Raw genomic sequence first — 16,174 nt, 5'->3', positions numbered from 1 at the left:
CCACCAACTGCCCTAGAACCCCATAAAACCTTTGTGGTATTGAAACTCGCTCTCTTTCTCTGGCATCTTGCCACTGCATTGGTGTAGATAAGAGATTGAACTCGAGCTAGCTCGAATAAAGGCTCTTTGCTTTTGCATCCGTGTTGGCTCCTTGGTGGTCTTCTGGGATTCGCAACTTTGGGCACAACACAATAAATTACTTAATGTGGAAAGGTATAATCCATAGTGAGATAGGGCAGGGACATGGGATAAGCATCATGATTAACTTTCCCTGCCTATGATGAAACATGCTGAGATATAAACAATATAGTAAGAACAGGAGGAACCCCATCTTAAGGCTAACAATCCATTTAAAAACCAGAGCTGGAGCTAAGATTCCTAACATATGTTTTGGTAATCAGACAATAACCCACCCTATGTTAAGGCAAGGCAAGCAGTCTCAATCTGTATGTTCCCAGTGCTTGAGGGTAACCATTATCTTAGAGAAGAACCAGATCAGTAAACTTCTTGTGTTAAGTTTTTCTTACACAATTACCTAGAGGACTGACCGTGGATGAGGATGCAGTATTCTCCACTGGAGAGACATCATGAGACCACAAGGCAAGCCTACACCCAGCACCCCCACCACTGCCCTTTGCCCCATTCTAGGAAGCCTTAAACAACAGACTCCCCAACTTTTCATCACACCTCCTCACTGCGGATGCCAGCACTTCCCTTTAAGTGCTTACTTTTAAATAAAGCTTTCTCAGTGCTCAATTATTGCATTTTGTCTCTTTACTATTTCATTTTATTTCCAAGCCTTCACTCTGTCTCTGCTTTACTCCTGATACTCGGGGAGGGGCTGCTGAGCACTCTGAACGTGAGCCTGTGAGTTCCCACCCCCTGGGGGACCAGACGGAACTGCAGCTGTGCAATCGGCTAGGGTTTGTGCTCCCAGAGCGCATCTCCAGGGCTGTTTGTTCAGCAGTCTCAGGCCTTCACCTCTTCCCCACTCCATTTCTCTCCCTCCCCACTGGTGAGCTGGGGTGGGGGAAGGGCTTGGGTCTCACCAGATGGTGGCTTTGCTGCTTTAGCCTTTTCCGTGAGATCTTCTCTTTTCCCCACATGTACACAGTCTACCAGATGTAGTAAGTGGTCTTTCCTGTCACCCTTTCAGGATTAGTTGTATTTGCTATATTTTCGTATTGTATGTGGTTTGGGGAGGAGGTTTCTGTCTCACTTCTCACACCACCGTCTTTAATCCCATGAACCAGTAGCCTGCCTGAAAGTCTCCTTTTGTTGGGAAGGTCTCAGAACATCGTGTCACTCCATCCCGTGCTCCACTGCTCCCCCAAGCCCTAAGGTGGTAGGGGATAGTCCCCATGCTGTGCAGACCCACGTGGACACCGGATGCCAGGTTACCCTGGCTTCAAGGGTTGGCAAGGGAACCTGCCCTAGGCTGAGAACTTTCTCTCTGTACTTTTCCTGTTCTCTGGTGCCTGCAAGGCCACTGCCCTTCCCTGCTGCTCTCATTTTAATGAATTCCTTTCTCACCTACTCAAGAATTCTTTCTCCTTCACAGTCAAGAACCCTCCCCTGTCCAGGCTGAGGCTTCACCTGTCATGCAGGGAGAGGCCTCTGCAGATGCAGCTGTCTGGCAACAATAGGACTCGTAATTGGGGATGAGTGTCGACTGGGGTAATCAGTCGGATTTTAGTGGAAGTTTTGAGGTGAACTTTGAAAAAGAAGCAGATGAGAATGCTTAGGGGGAGGACCACAGAGATGGTCCTTGGCTCTGAATATGTGGGGGACAGTGCACAGGCTGGTGTTACTAGACAGCTGTGTGTATGTCAGGACAGTGTTGCACAAAACTGATTTAGAGGCAAGATGGACAATCAATGGGGGACTAAACTATTTTACAAAAACTTCCTCTAGTAAATTAAAGTCCTATTGCTTTAAAAAAATTATTTTTATATTGAGGTACATACAATAAAATGCACAACTCTTAGTGTACAGCTTGATGAATTTTAACATGTGTATACACTCATATACCCATGACTCAGATCAAAATATTGAACATTCTCACTACACTTTTTTCCTCTTCAATTATTTCTTTTTTTTTCAAGGAGGAGCTACCTAAGCCTTATGGTGCCTGGATTCTCACTGCCAAAAATCTGACAGAAGTGATTGAGACTGGCCAACTACGTGCAAGAGTTGAGGAGGTTTGAAGAAACTATTACATTTGTCTTCTTCTAGGATAGCTTCTTAGCATTTTAAATTTGGTTTTGAAGCTCTAATGTCACTCATGTTAAGTCAACCTGTCCTTTTATTCTCAGTTACCTATGCTCAGCATTGATGGCCTCCAAGGGTACAAGTCTCAGCACCTTGCCCATCTGGTGCTGGGGTACATCACCATGGCATATGTGTGGAATCGAGATGGAGATATTCAGAAGGTTTGCAGATTTTCCAGTGTTTCTTACACTACTTGGATGTACGTCCAATTTACATTTAACCCAAAAGAATTCTTAAAGTACAATAGCTGCATTTTGTGAAGCTTGAGTAACAAGAAGAAGGTAAAGGAAAACAATAAACCATTGACTTAACATGTCAACTCTTTCACTATTGGATTTTTCATCTTTTATTTCTGTAACACCCTTGCTGTGTCCTGTGCATATGCATGCATGTCCTGCTTCTTTCACTTAAATTTTGTTGTAATCACTTTTTAGTTACTGCACAGTGTTAAAAAAGCAAAATTCAGCTGAGTGCTTGAAGATCGAATAAGCTTTATGGATTGGTTCATGAATCAGGCAGCTCCCCAGGTAGCAAGTAGACAAATGCTTCAGGGAGTTGTTCGAAATGGAGGGTTTCTACGGGAAAGAGGAGGTGGGTGCAGAGGGGGCAAGAAGTTATTAGCAAAAGAAAAGAAGGGATTGTTTCAGGCAAGGTCCTTTTCCCTTAGGGGAAGGAACAGGGGTTTCATGAAGATTAACTCACCGGTGATTAGGGGATTCCAGATTGATTAGTTTAAAATTCCATTCCTAGGAGGGGCTGAAACTGTAATCAGGTTCAGCACGAAGCTCCAGCTTGGTGACCTGACCCTGCACTCTCTCTGGGACCTGGGGCTTCTAACAAAACCATCCCAGTCATCATTTGAAATCACTTTGTAATTTTTTTCATTGAGTTCCTGAACTCTATTTATCCAATACTTTATTGATAAATATTTTGCTTGCTTTTAATATTTTACCATTGTAAATGACACTATAGTCAATATATTTGAATATGAAACATTTCTCTCTGTTTATGACTTTGGGAGATAGGAACATTTTATGGCTCTTCTTAATGCTCATCTCACCCCATCAACGTAGAACAATATAGTGGTTTCACACTGCTCTCAGCAACAGCGGATAACTTTAGGTTTAAAATACCGTCTTGTATTTTATCTGGCAACTCTAATCACATGAAACCAATATAAATTATAATAACCTTTAAAACACAAAGTGATAAAATAGATTCTGTAAGCACCTTCTGCCATTTGTGAAAGTTTTTTTTTTTCTTTTTGGACACATATAAAGGTTTTCTTTTCAGACCTTGTTTAAAGATGTAACTGTTAGGCAGAAAAATAGATATGAGCAGAGTGGAGGGAGAATAAGGCCAGTAAAGCCCACTAGAAGGGACTCAAAGAGTTAACCAGATAAAACTAGAGAGCCAGAAAAGATCACAGGGTTAATGAGTTTATCAGTTAAAGCTCCAAAGACCAAGAGCAACTTGGAATGTCAGGATCTTACCCAGATAAAGGAAAGTATCTGAGCAGCCCGAGTCTTCATTGTGTCAGTCAGAGCTAAGATTCACTTCAGCCTGCTGAAAGACCCAGCTTATTCTTTCACTTAACTTGTACGCTGTTTTTTCCTCCTCCTCCACCCCCTCATCAAGTAATTTGTAACCAGGACAGGAGACAAGCTTCAGGATTAATTTTCAAAAAAAAACCAGAGATAAACAGTTATAGTAAGTAAGAACAGGAGGAATTCCATTCTGAAAACCAGGGAGTTAAGAAGTAAGATTCCTAAAGTATTCTTTAGTAAACAGACAGTACCTCTCAACCCACCTTAAAGCAAGGCAAACAGGCGTAACTGACATATCCGCAGAGAAAAGTCACCATCCTGGAGAGGAGCTGGATCAATAAATTTCTTGTGTGAAGTTTATTTAGCAGAATCAGCTGCAGGACTGATAACAGAGTAGAGGAGATGTGTCTCTCACCAGAGATAAGATTTTGAGACCATGTGACAAGTCTGTACCCGCTAGCCCTTTGTCACATTCCTGAGAAGTGCTTAAAAGACAGAAACCCCAGCCTTTCAGTGTACCTCCTCTCTCAGGATGTACACCCTTTTTCTTCTCTCTCTAAGTGTGTAACTTTTAGGTAAATCTTTCTTGCCCTTCAACTTACAACATTTTGCCTCTGTGCTCTTCCAGCGGTGTCTTTGTTCCTTTGCTATTTCATTCTAACCCTCCAGACTTAGACCTTCACTCTCTTGGTCCTGTTTCAGGTAAGTAGGGAGGGGCTGCTGAGCGCTCTGAATTGGGCTTGCAAGTTCATGCTTCTTGGTAGCCTGCCCTTGTCTATCTTGATCCTGGCCCATTCCTCCCTGGGAGTGCATTCAAATAAACCTGCCTTTATCTGCCTTGACTCAGGCCTGCTCCTCCCTGGGAGTGCATTCAAATAAAACTTTTACCCTGCTTCACCACTGTGTCTCTGCCCTTCAATTCTTTGTTGCAGCAGGAACAGGAATGGAGGAGAACAAACCCAACCCCCCACAACAGAACAGCACATACAGTTTTCCTGTGTGATGACTCACTCTTAGAGAAGTTGCTTTGCACCATCATGGGAACACCTTGAACGTAGTTCCTTATGTTGGGGGTTGAGTTCATTCTCCTTGCTAACAAAGAAATTTAAGGCAGAGAAACAGTAGTAAAGCAGAATGAAAGTTTTATTTGGATACAACCCAATGGAGGAGCAGGCCAGGGTCAAGGCAGACAAGGCAAGTTTGTTTGAATACATTCCAAGGGAGGAAGAGGCCAGAGTCAAGGTAGGCAAAGGTATGCTACTGTGAGGGTTCTTTTATGGGGTTTTTGGTAAGGCACAGAAGTCCCTGATTGACATTCTTTGACCTTGGGGGCTTGATCTGATTGGAGGATTGAAGACATGGGCTGTGCACTGACATTTTTATCTGGGGAATTTTTGTCATCTGGGGGGGTGCCTGTACTCTGAGGTTCCTTATCTGGGGAGTGTCTGTGCATTCAAGTCACTCTTGGTCCCTGTGGCTTTAATTAATCCTCTGAATTATCTTTGGCTCTCTGGCTTTATCTGATTAACAACCTGAATTCTTGGTGGGCCTCACCCTCTTTTCATTCTGCTCAAGTCTGTCTTTCTGCATAACACTTGTAATCATTAAAGGGTTTTGTCTAGATTCTGCGATGACATAAAAAGTTAAGATTAGTTATGGTCTTTACACCTAGCTTAGACTCTAGCTAAGCACACAGTCTGACTAGACTTCCTAGGATCTGAGACTAGCTAAGTGCACAGGCATTGTGCATCAATAATGACAGCAGGAGAGAACAGCTACATGATCATGGAAAGCTTCAAGGAAGAAGTGGGACTGGAATTATTTCTTGGAAGATTGGTTGGGCTTATCCAAAGAGGAGAGGAGTAGAAAAGAAAGAGAAAGAGGACTAGCAAAAATGTGGAGACCAGATGTACATGGGATAATCAAAAGATAATTTGTCAGACTTAAGATCAGAATTATAAAATAAAACATGAAAATGTATTTTTTAAATTTATCCAGTTTTTGTATGCCACTTCATCTTGAAAAGGATTTTAGAAACTGGCAATAAAAATTCAGCCATAAGAAGAAAACAAATCCTACCATTTGCAACAACATGGATGGAGCTAGAGGGTATTATGCTCAGTGAAATAAGCCAGGGGGAGAGAGACAAGTACCAAATCATTTCACTCATCTGTGAAGCATAAGAACAAAGAAACACTGAATGAACAAAACAGCAGCAGAATCACAGAACCCAAGAATGGACTAACAGTTACCAAAGGGAACGGGACTGGGGAGGATGGGTGGGAAGGGAGGGATAAGGGCGGGGAAAAAGAAAGGGGGCATTACGATTGGCATGTGTAATGTGTGTGGGGGGCACGGGGAGGGCACGGACAAGTAGTGATTCTACAGCATCTTACTATGCTGATGGATAGTGACTGTAATGGGGTTTGTGGGGGGAACTTGGTGAAGGGGGGAGCCTAGTAAACATAATGTTCTTCATGTAATTGTAGATTAATGATAACAACAACAACAAAAATACATATAAAAAAATAAAGATATCTAAGTGACAGATTTGTAGGAAAGAGAAAAGAAATGGATAACAAATAAGATACCTCAATGTAAGGCATGTTTTGCTTGAGACTGGGCAAGAAACCCTTAGCCTGAGCTTCATAATAGCCGCATGAATAGATATAATATATTAAGATGTGTTTGAACCTTTCCTTCATTTCCCTTAAGTCATTTCAATTAATTTTTCAATTAAACTACCTCCCTTTTTGTTTCCCTTTGATCTATCCCTAAATCATAGAGGGCCAAATTTTATTTCCCTGTGAAACACACATAAATTATTTGCCAGCCAAAATGCTTTAATTCTTGGAGGCACAAGCTCTTCCATGGGAAGCCCACTTTCAGCTGCTACTTTGATAGTCAATTATTTTATTCTTATATTTTGTTCTCCTGGTTAAAACCTCATCTGGGGTAAATGAAGCTAATCTGAAGTGACTTGGGTTGTAGCTCCCACGATTTTCACAGAACTGTGAAGCGGGCTCCAGACTCACACCATCTCTACCACTCAAGTCTCACCACCCACTACCCCATTGGGGCCACACAGCCCTGTCCTTTGCCCAGTCAGATACACTCCAATAACAGGCTCTGATGACAAGGACGATCTTAATAATGATTAGATGGGATCATTTGATTAAAAACAAAATGATAGTTACATGAAGAAGTCAGGCAGATAAAGAACCAAATGCCAGCTTCATGACAATAGAGCAGTTAGAGAACACAGCTTGGGTACACAAAGTGCACTTTCCCATCAGGATTGCCTGTGGGGTTTTGGGAGCCTTTTACTACGTAGAGTACAAATAACTCATAGGACCTTAGAAAGTCCAGGGTCCATCTTCTCTCTATGACCAGTTTATGTCCACATCACCACAAATCTAAAATATAAACATTCAACAATTACTGGGATTAAGTTACAGAATGAGGAAGAGAAACTTCCATTTGTTTTGTCTGTTAAGAAACAAAATTGAACAAATTAAATTTGAAGATCTAATTGTCTTTATTAAATGACTCATGAATTGGGCAGTATGCCATCTAGTAAGTAGAGAGATGCTCCCAAGAACTGTATACAACATGGAAGGTTTTTACAGAAAAGGCATGGGGGCAGGGATGGGAGGGGGTGCAAGAAGTTATTAGCAAAAGAAAAGGTGTTTCATGAAAGGTTACCCTCCCATAGGGAGAAGTAGGGGGTCTTAAGTAGATGACTTCTTCTTTTTTGAGGAGGAGGATGGAGAAGGCTCATGTGATGGATTAACTCCCTGATGCTGACCAGAAAATTCCTTATTGACTGTTAGGGCTACGTTTCTGAGGGAGGTTGATATTGCAATTAGGCTAAACCCTGGCTCAGCACAGGTGAATCACTCTTGGCCAGAGGCTTTCTTTTTAACAAATTTCAAGTGTCATTACATAGAACAGCTATTGTTTTGGCACTCAGGAAGCAGAAGAAAATGTGTAACATGCTTCAAAGGTTAACACTAAGTATTGTGTTTTAATTAGGTCCTGCCAAGAAACATTGCTATTCCTTACTGTGAACTCTCTATGAAACTGGGGCTGCCTCCCATTCTGGTTTATGCAGACTGTGTCTTGGCAAACTGGAAGAAAAAGGATCCCAGTGGGTGTGTACTCTGTAATTATTATGGGAATTACAGGACTGTATGCTATTTAAATCAGAAGGGAGTTAGTGGTTTAATTTGGGGCAGCACAGCTTTCCTCTGTGTTTTTGAGGCACAGTTTCTTTGGTGTATTTATAACCACAAATGCATTGAACATGTATGAGACAGATATACATAAGTAACACCAATGAAATGCACCAATCTTAAGTGTTCATTTTGATGAATATGACTATTAGATACACATGTGTAACTGTAAACAAGATAAGAATATTTCTATCACTTAAGAAAATTCCTCCGTGGCTCTTTCCATTCAGTTCTCTTCCCTATCCCCAGGCTAATATATTCTGACCTGTCATATCAAAAACTAGTTTTTTCTGTTATTGGATTTCATTGAAATCCTAGAGTATGTACTCTTTTCTGTCTCGCTTCCCTCTGCTTAGCATGTTTTTGAGATTCTACATATTTAATTTTTAACTGTCCAGTTGAGTTTAAGTGTCAACGCATCTTCAGCCATAGAGATGGCTACCTCTGGGCTTTCACATGAGCCTGCTGAGAATCTAGGCCCTGCACAGAAAAGGGTCAAGAGAGTTGTGGTCTCCCAGGGTTCTGGGTGAACGTCTGTACAGGAGTATTCTAGACATGGGAATGCCACAAAACAAAAGGATTTGATCTAAAACAGTTTCTTATTAGTAACAACTAACTTTGACCATGCACATGTGTTCCTTGAGTATTTAATTTGTTAGTTCACTTATAAAGCCCTAAATAAAGTATCTGAGATACCTACTCAGTCTTGATACTTAAATATGTATATAAGTTCTGATCGACTATGGTGGAGCCAGGAGCACTTGTCTGAAAATGCACAGCAGATTTAGAAGGAGAAAGTCACCTGCAAATGAGATAGGACAGGGAGTTGAATTTGGGGAAATGGAGACTTCGGCATCAAGGAGAGGCTTAGCACTGCTCTCATTCAGCCATCCTGCTGCCTGGACAGTCCCGTTCTTTCTGTTTTTGCTTTTTTAAGTACCACCCTTCTTTGCAATTTTGGATAGTTCCTTCTAATCTTTTGTTTAGTTCATGGATTTTAAGTGCTTCCATACAAATATGTCTGAACAAAAAACAAGGAAAGTGAGAAAGGAACAGCTAGCAAAAGAATAGTACAGGAAAGGGATGAAGAAATAAATGTATGGAAAAAGGGTTATGTCGGACTTGGGCTATGATAAGGGATTTAAACATTTGTCTTGAAATACATGGGAAGCTATGGAAGGTTTTTCAATGCAAGAGTACTATCATCAGTCCCACTTTACAGATGGGTACACCGAGGCAGAAACCTCAAATTTCTTGTTCAATGTCACACAGCAAGCTACAGAAGTGGTCTGGCTTCAGAGACCTGAATTAACCACCATGAAACTCATAGATAATACAGATACCATGTTTGCATCAATGCAAAACATGAATAGGAAAAAAAATTGGGGCTAAGCAGTTCTTTCAATTTGCTGGTCAATTCCGTTGTAAGGCAGATAAACCACTGAGAAACTGAATCAGGTTCACAGATAAAATTATAGCTATGAATATATTTATTTAAGCAGAAGACTACTCTTAAATTGAAACCTTTCACATGTCTTGATAAAGATTGAATATATGCATATAAATATGGTAATATATATGTATGTGAAAAATTAATGAGGTAACAGAAACAGAAATAGTCTTGGAATTTCTAGTTCCAAGTTCCAGAATGGAATCTCAAGTTCCAGTTTAACTTATTATTAATTATATTATCTTAGACAACAGACCTAACATTAATATTCCCAGCTACATAATGGGGGTAGTAAAACCTGCCATACTTATCTCACAAGATTAGTTTGAAAATAAAATAGGATAAATAAAAATGCTTGAAAACTATAAAGTACTCAAAAGTGTACCAACATTTTTGTTAAATTCTTGACTCCCTTGACTAATTTTTTAGGAACATGGACGTTCTGTTCTCACTTCCTGGCGGGGATTGCAGTAAGGGATTCTTCCTGGTTTCCCTGTTGGTGGAAATAGCAGCTGCTTCTGCAATCAAAGTATGTCCATCCCTACTGAAAATGTACATCTTGATACACATAAGCAGAGCAATCACTGAGTAACTAAGCTGTATCACACTTGAAATAACTTTATCCTGACTAAATACAGCATTTGCTTATTTAATTGGAGGTAAAGGATCATCTGGTAGAAATATTTTATTTATTTTTGTGGATCACCTAGAATACAAAATGTAAGAGCCATGAATTTAGAATCAGACTTGAAACCCCAGTAAGAGAGAAATATTTTCAATGCAATTTGGCATGGAACTGTATCACATATTGATATAAATCTAATAGTTTTGATTAGAAATAGAAATAAATCACACTATATAAACTTATCTCTAGTAAATGAATAAAGACAACCCAAACTTCATTAATGTAAGGAAATTCATCCAACTATCAGATACCCATCCCAAGAAAGAAAGAAATCCCAAATTTAGGGATTAAGATTTAGGAGAATTTTATTCTACACCAGTGTTCAGTGGCAGGAAATCTTAAGTATTTGTCTTTTGTCTTTTTTATTTTTAAAGGTAATTCCTGCTATATTCAGCACAATAAAACACGAGGACCATGGTATTTTGGAGAAGGCACTGCTTGAGATAACTTCTTGTCTGCGCAAAGCCCTTAAAGAGTTTCACCAAATGCATGGTAAGTATCGTATGACAGTCAAAGGTTTCTGATTATCTGAAACATAGAGTTGTTGAGAAAATGGAAGCTAAACCAACTCTCATTTGGTGGGTGTGTTTTCACCTGATCTATTTTATCTCACTAAATGATTACACTCTCCTGTGGTAGGTTTTATTCAGTCCATTTTATTGATAAGAGAATTTAAGTTTGAAGTGACAAGATAGATGACCTAATATTATATAAGTAATAACTTGAGAAGCCAGAATTCCAAGATAGGTCTCTTCATCTCTAAGAAATGTCTTTGTCTCTCACTTAAAACCATGGAGAAACTTGCCAAAGGTGCTCACTAAGCGGTACATTTTTAAGTTGTGACAAATTTTGGCTCAGCTTGATAGGAGCTCTGCAAATTCTGCTTTACCACTAGTTCACTAAAAAACAATATAGAAAACCCACTGAGCTCAAAGGAGTTTGCACAATTAGCAGCTAAAAAACACCAATAATTAAAAGAGCAAATAAACAAAAATGTGTAAAATGAGATGTGTGCCACTGGACAGCTCCAACAAGTGTGTGCCTTGTGTGTCACCAGGCTCTGCATTTCTGCTCTTCAGTACTTGGCAAGATTTATCTTCCAGTCAAAAATGTTGGCAAGCTTTGGGGAGGGAGAGACCCAGGTCTGTGGTCCATAGGAAAACTAGAGTTTTTCTTTCTGTTTTTGTTTAGGTTTGTTTCTTCCCTTAGGTATGTAGTTTCTCTGTTATATCAGTACACATGAAGGGGCCTTAAAAAAACTGACGGTTGAATTGGCCTCGTGAGGGTGAGTGGTGGGAGTACTCAGGTGCTTTGACTCAAGCTGAGGGTTAGCCTTGTGGAAGACCCTGTGAAGTGGACACGGGCTCCCCTGTGAGAGGACAGATGAATGAGAGCTTGTTCTCAGGACTTTATCGGCAGTGACCTAATGCCTCCCCTGCACCCTGTGCTGAAATCCCAAATCTGTTGTTTACAAGGGCTTGATTTCCTCTGTTATCACTGGTGCTGCTTAATTCAACACATTCTATCTCTTCACAGAATTCATGGACCCAAACCAGTTCTTCAATGTTCTTCACATATACTTGTCTGGGTATGTGGTTTTACATGTGAAATTTGTTTTCTCTTAAACAATTAACATAGAGCACACACCAAGTTCCCACTGATGGTCCTCCACTTGGGTTTAGGAAACAATTGGTAACCTAAAATCCACGCTGTAGAGAAAGAATAGACTATTCTGTCTGTTATTACTTGGCCAGACATATGCACTGGGGGATCTTCACTAGTGTAAAGATAAGGTTCCATTCACAGAATCCTTAGGCCAGATTTGCTCAGAACCATGTTCTTTATTATTCTCATGCATAAGGATGAGAGGAAGAGGGAGTGTGGAAGAATTTTGTGTCTCCTTCTATCTCTTGTCTCCTTCCATTCATCCTCTACTGCAAGATTTTATACCTGAAAATTTGGCAGTTAATCCAAATAATGATTCTTCTTTCCTTCCTGGCCTAGCTGGAAAGGCAACCCCCTGCTGTCGGAGGGGCTGCTGTACAAAGGCGTCGAGAACACCCCACAGATGTTTGCAGGGGGCAGTGCAGCCCAAAGCAGCATCTTTCAGTGCTTCGACGTCCTGCTGGGCATCCAGCAGAACTCTGGTAAAAGTGAGTGTATAACAACAAATAATAATCATCTTGTACGTTAATGCAATAATATTTTATATATATAAAAAGTCCTTTCCATCAGCATCTCCTCTGAGCTCATCTGATGCTTTCAGGAGAATCAGGAAAGTAGAGACTTTATTGCCGTCATTCCATTTCATAGATGAAGCAGCAGAAACTTAAAGGAGAGAGGTGACTGGCTGCCTGTTAACCGGCTAGAAAGCAGGGAAGCCAGAACTCGAATGCAAGTTCATCACCCTCTCCGTCTTGATTCTTGAATTTGTACATAAGTTCTGATTGACTGTGGTGGAGCCAGGAGCACTTGTCTGAAAATGCACAGCAGATTTAGAAGGAGAAAGTCACCTGCAAATGAGATAGGACAGGGAGTTGAATTTGGGGAAATGGAGACCTCGGCATCAAGGAGAGGCTTAGCACTGCTCTCGTTCAGCCATCCTGCTGCCTGGACAGTCCCATTCTTTCTGTTTTTGCTTTTTTAAGTACCACCCTTCTTTGCAATTTTGGATAGTTCCTTCTAATCTTTTGTTTAGTTCATGGATTTTAAGTGCTTCCATACAAATATGTCTGAACAAAAAACAGAAGGAAAGTGAGAAAGGAAGAGCTAGCAAAAGTCTTAGCATGAAAGAATGAGTTTAGCTCACATGGTTTTCAGAATTAAGTATATTTTACAATGATTACCTTACAGGTAGCAAGATGAAAGTCTTCTAATAGGACTGCTGTGAACTCATTGCCTCATGCTGTGCTTTGGGCCTGTGATCTCTCACCAGCTGACCTCATTCTGCCCTTCTCCCTGGACTGGGGAATGCTTCAGCCTCCCTGCTAACTCATCTTTCTCTTGTTCCTTCAGAATCTGATGCTGAATTCCTTCAGGATATGAGAAAATATATGCCACCAGCTCACTGGAAATTTCTTGTCTCATCGGAGTCAGGCCTCTCAGTCCGTTAGTTGTTCTTTTGAAAGGTGATGCCAACCTGAAGGCATCTTACAATAAATGTGTCAAAGCTATTGTCTCCCTGAGAGAGTACCACTTGAAGATAGTAGAGAAGTACATTGTGAATCCTGCAAAGTCAGCCAAGAACAACCAAACATCTGAAGAGCCATCGGAAATAGAAAATAAGGGAACTGGAGGCACTGATGTCATGGCTTTCCTAGGGAATATAAAACAAACAACTGAAAGATTCCTATTGTAGGAAAATTAGTGTGACCCAAACAAGGGTACATTTTGTCCAGACAAAGATGTCTATATATGTTAATGTCACTGTTCATTATATAAGCTCCATGAATGAAATGCAACAACTACTTAACAGTGTATTATAAAAGAGTTCAAAATATCTTTTCTGATACCTGCTCAGGCCCTGTATGAGAACACCAAGAGGTGATTCCATTAAAAACATTATCATCTATATTCTCTAATTACAATGTAATGATGAAATTCAATAGAAGTTAATATAATCTCTAAAAGTTGCCTTATTCATAACTATAATCAACTGTTCCTCCAGATGAGACCTGCTCTGTACTGCTACACTTCAGCGAGTCTAATAGATTGCTGTACTTCCCCTGTAATAGAATCACATTTTTTATGATTACCTGTTTACTTGTCTGTACTCTTGATACATGATGCCAGGGACACTCCGTACCGGTGACCAGACCCAGGTACCTCCAGTCTTTAGAAAATACTTAGCAAATATCTGTTGAGTGAATATACATAGAAGATTGAGTGAATTTATGAATAAATTAACCTGGACTAACAAGAAGAGGTCACTTTTCTCTGGTCAGTTTCTCCTGGGAAGTCAAGGTTATCAGGCACTCACATTCTGGCAAAAGGTAATTAATGATGGAATGTATGAAAAGCTAGGTCTGGAGAGGAAATCATGTGAGCCAGAGTCATTTTAAAGATAACAAAGTTGAGGCTCAGAGGAGGGAAGCAATGTACTTAGGGTCACATGATTAGGTAAAAATGGGAGAAGAACGTTATGGGTTTTGACAACTCTTTTTCAGTTGACTTAGAATGGGTTAGAGAGGAAGGGAACTTTGGAAAGGGGACGGGGAGAAAAGGAGATGACTGACAGCATCTCGTGAGATGCTAGATGCTCAGCCAGAACTTGGATGTGCTATTAAAGATGAGAAGAGACAAAAAGCAGAATGGCTGTCCAGGTGCAGGATCAGCAAGTCTCAAATCACTAAAAGCCCAGCGATAAGGAGCTGCTTTGAGTGCACACAAGCATAGCTGAGGAAGGAAATATAGTCACATACTTATAAAGTCAAACTTCTGAAAACTGTTTGGACATTTTATTTCTCAAATACACCCTCACCTAATGATAGCAAGTGAAATCTCTCTGCTCAGAGCAAAATTTCACTTGATTCCTCGGAAAATACACCAAATGACAATAGTAAGAGTTTTTAGGGACACATTTTCTTCTTTATTCTCCTTCCAATGTTGCTGCAATGTGATATATAAAGTTATAATGAAAAAAGTATGCATACATACATCCCAAACACATATGTGTATGTGCACATGTGTGCAATTCTTGAGGGATGGCCCAGAAGGTAGAACATCATGCCATAGGGTTTGCTGCAGTTTAGAAAGCACTAAATTAAGTCAGGAGACCAAAGTGGTGGATTCCACTTTGGACATCTATCAGCTTAGTGACCTTAGACAAGTCACTTTATATTTCTGTAAGAAGGGCATGGTATGTGTCCTGCCTCATCACAAGGTTACTGTGAGGACTGAATGAAAGTTAATGCTGAAGTGTTAGGAACCTGTAAAGTAATACTAGAACATAAGTGAGTAAATTGCTGAAGATTTATTGGTGCCAATATTTTTTTCTGCCCTGTCGGCCATACCAGTCAGTCCGACTGCACAACTACACAACACAGGGCTATCTCAGGCATTTCTCCCTGAGAGCCAGTTGCATCTATTAGGTGTGGAATCGCCTGGAGATGCAGAGCATCTGTGGTTCCCTCAGCAAGACCCTGCGCTAGCACCTTCTCTTTTACATCACAGCCGCCTGACCTGGGGGAGGAGACGTAGGCAGAAGGATCGCTGCTGACACTGCTCTGTGGCTATAGAGGTAATAGACTGACTGAAATGGGCTCCAAGCTCTCCACAGAGAGTGTGGACACTTTTTCCTCAGTCTGTTATCTTCTGTATGTCCAAATAGTAGATATTTGATGTTGCACTAACTAACTATCTCTGGACGAGAAGAGGCTCAACAAAACACTGGGTATGTCTCTACAGAAGGCCTGCTACTGCTGCACTGCAGGCCATGTGGTCTCTGCTCATTCCAGTGGGTGCTGCTCTCCAGGGCCCACGGAGGGGAGGGGAGTCTCCCACACTCCGAGGTTTTAGCTAGATGTAATGAGTTCGTAGCAACATGGATCCTGTGTGAATGGAATTAACAAGAATCCATTCCAGTCTATGTCCTTGTAGAATCGGACACTTGCAGTCGTTTTCTATAAGGGAGTAGAATTTAGCTTAAAATATGTATATTTTTAATATCTGGGGTTCAGAAAATTAGGTAACCTTTATCTCCTTCCTTCTATGATTAACTTGTGCACAATTAATGACTGAAGTTTCTTATGTATAACTTATAACCCAGTTTTCTCACTCTAATACACTGAATATAATATTACATGGCACAGAGAGAATATTGCTCAATTCACACTGCTCTGAACTCCTCACATCCTCCTATAAGAGCTGGTGCAAAGAGGCATACAGTCATTGTTGTTCAGCCATGCCTGAAGATAGAAATGAGCCCATTTCCATGGAATTGTTTTATGTTACAATAAACAACTGAAAAGTTAGAAATTTGGCATAG

General features: G+C 40.6%; 1 long non-coding RNA gene and 1 pseudogene across 1 annotated transcript; both read left to right on the top strand.

The window, feature by feature from the left end:
* The first annotated feature begins 1,682 nt into the window (after positions 1–1,682).
* On the top strand, positions 1,683–2,415 carry LOC130684438 (uncharacterized). The gene is made up of 3 exons (XR_008998718.1): positions 1,683–1,709; positions 2,106–2,201; positions 2,316–2,415. It is a non-coding gene; the product is annotated as an uncharacterized LOC130684438 (long non-coding RNA).
* A 2,159-nt stretch (positions 2,416–4,574) lies between these two features.
* LOC118919755 (indoleamine 2,3-dioxygenase 1-like) lies at positions 4,575–14,024 on the top strand (annotated as a pseudogene).
* Positions 14,025–16,174: the final 2,150 nt, after the last annotated feature.

This window comes from Manis pentadactyla, chromosome 7 (genome assembly GCF_030020395.1).
Source record: "Manis pentadactyla isolate mManPen7 chromosome 7, mManPen7.hap1, whole genome shotgun sequence".
NCBI classification, from domain to species: domain Eukaryota; kingdom Metazoa; phylum Chordata; class Mammalia; order Pholidota; family Manidae; genus Manis; species Manis pentadactyla.
This window is presented reverse-complemented; position numbering and strand designations above follow the sequence as displayed.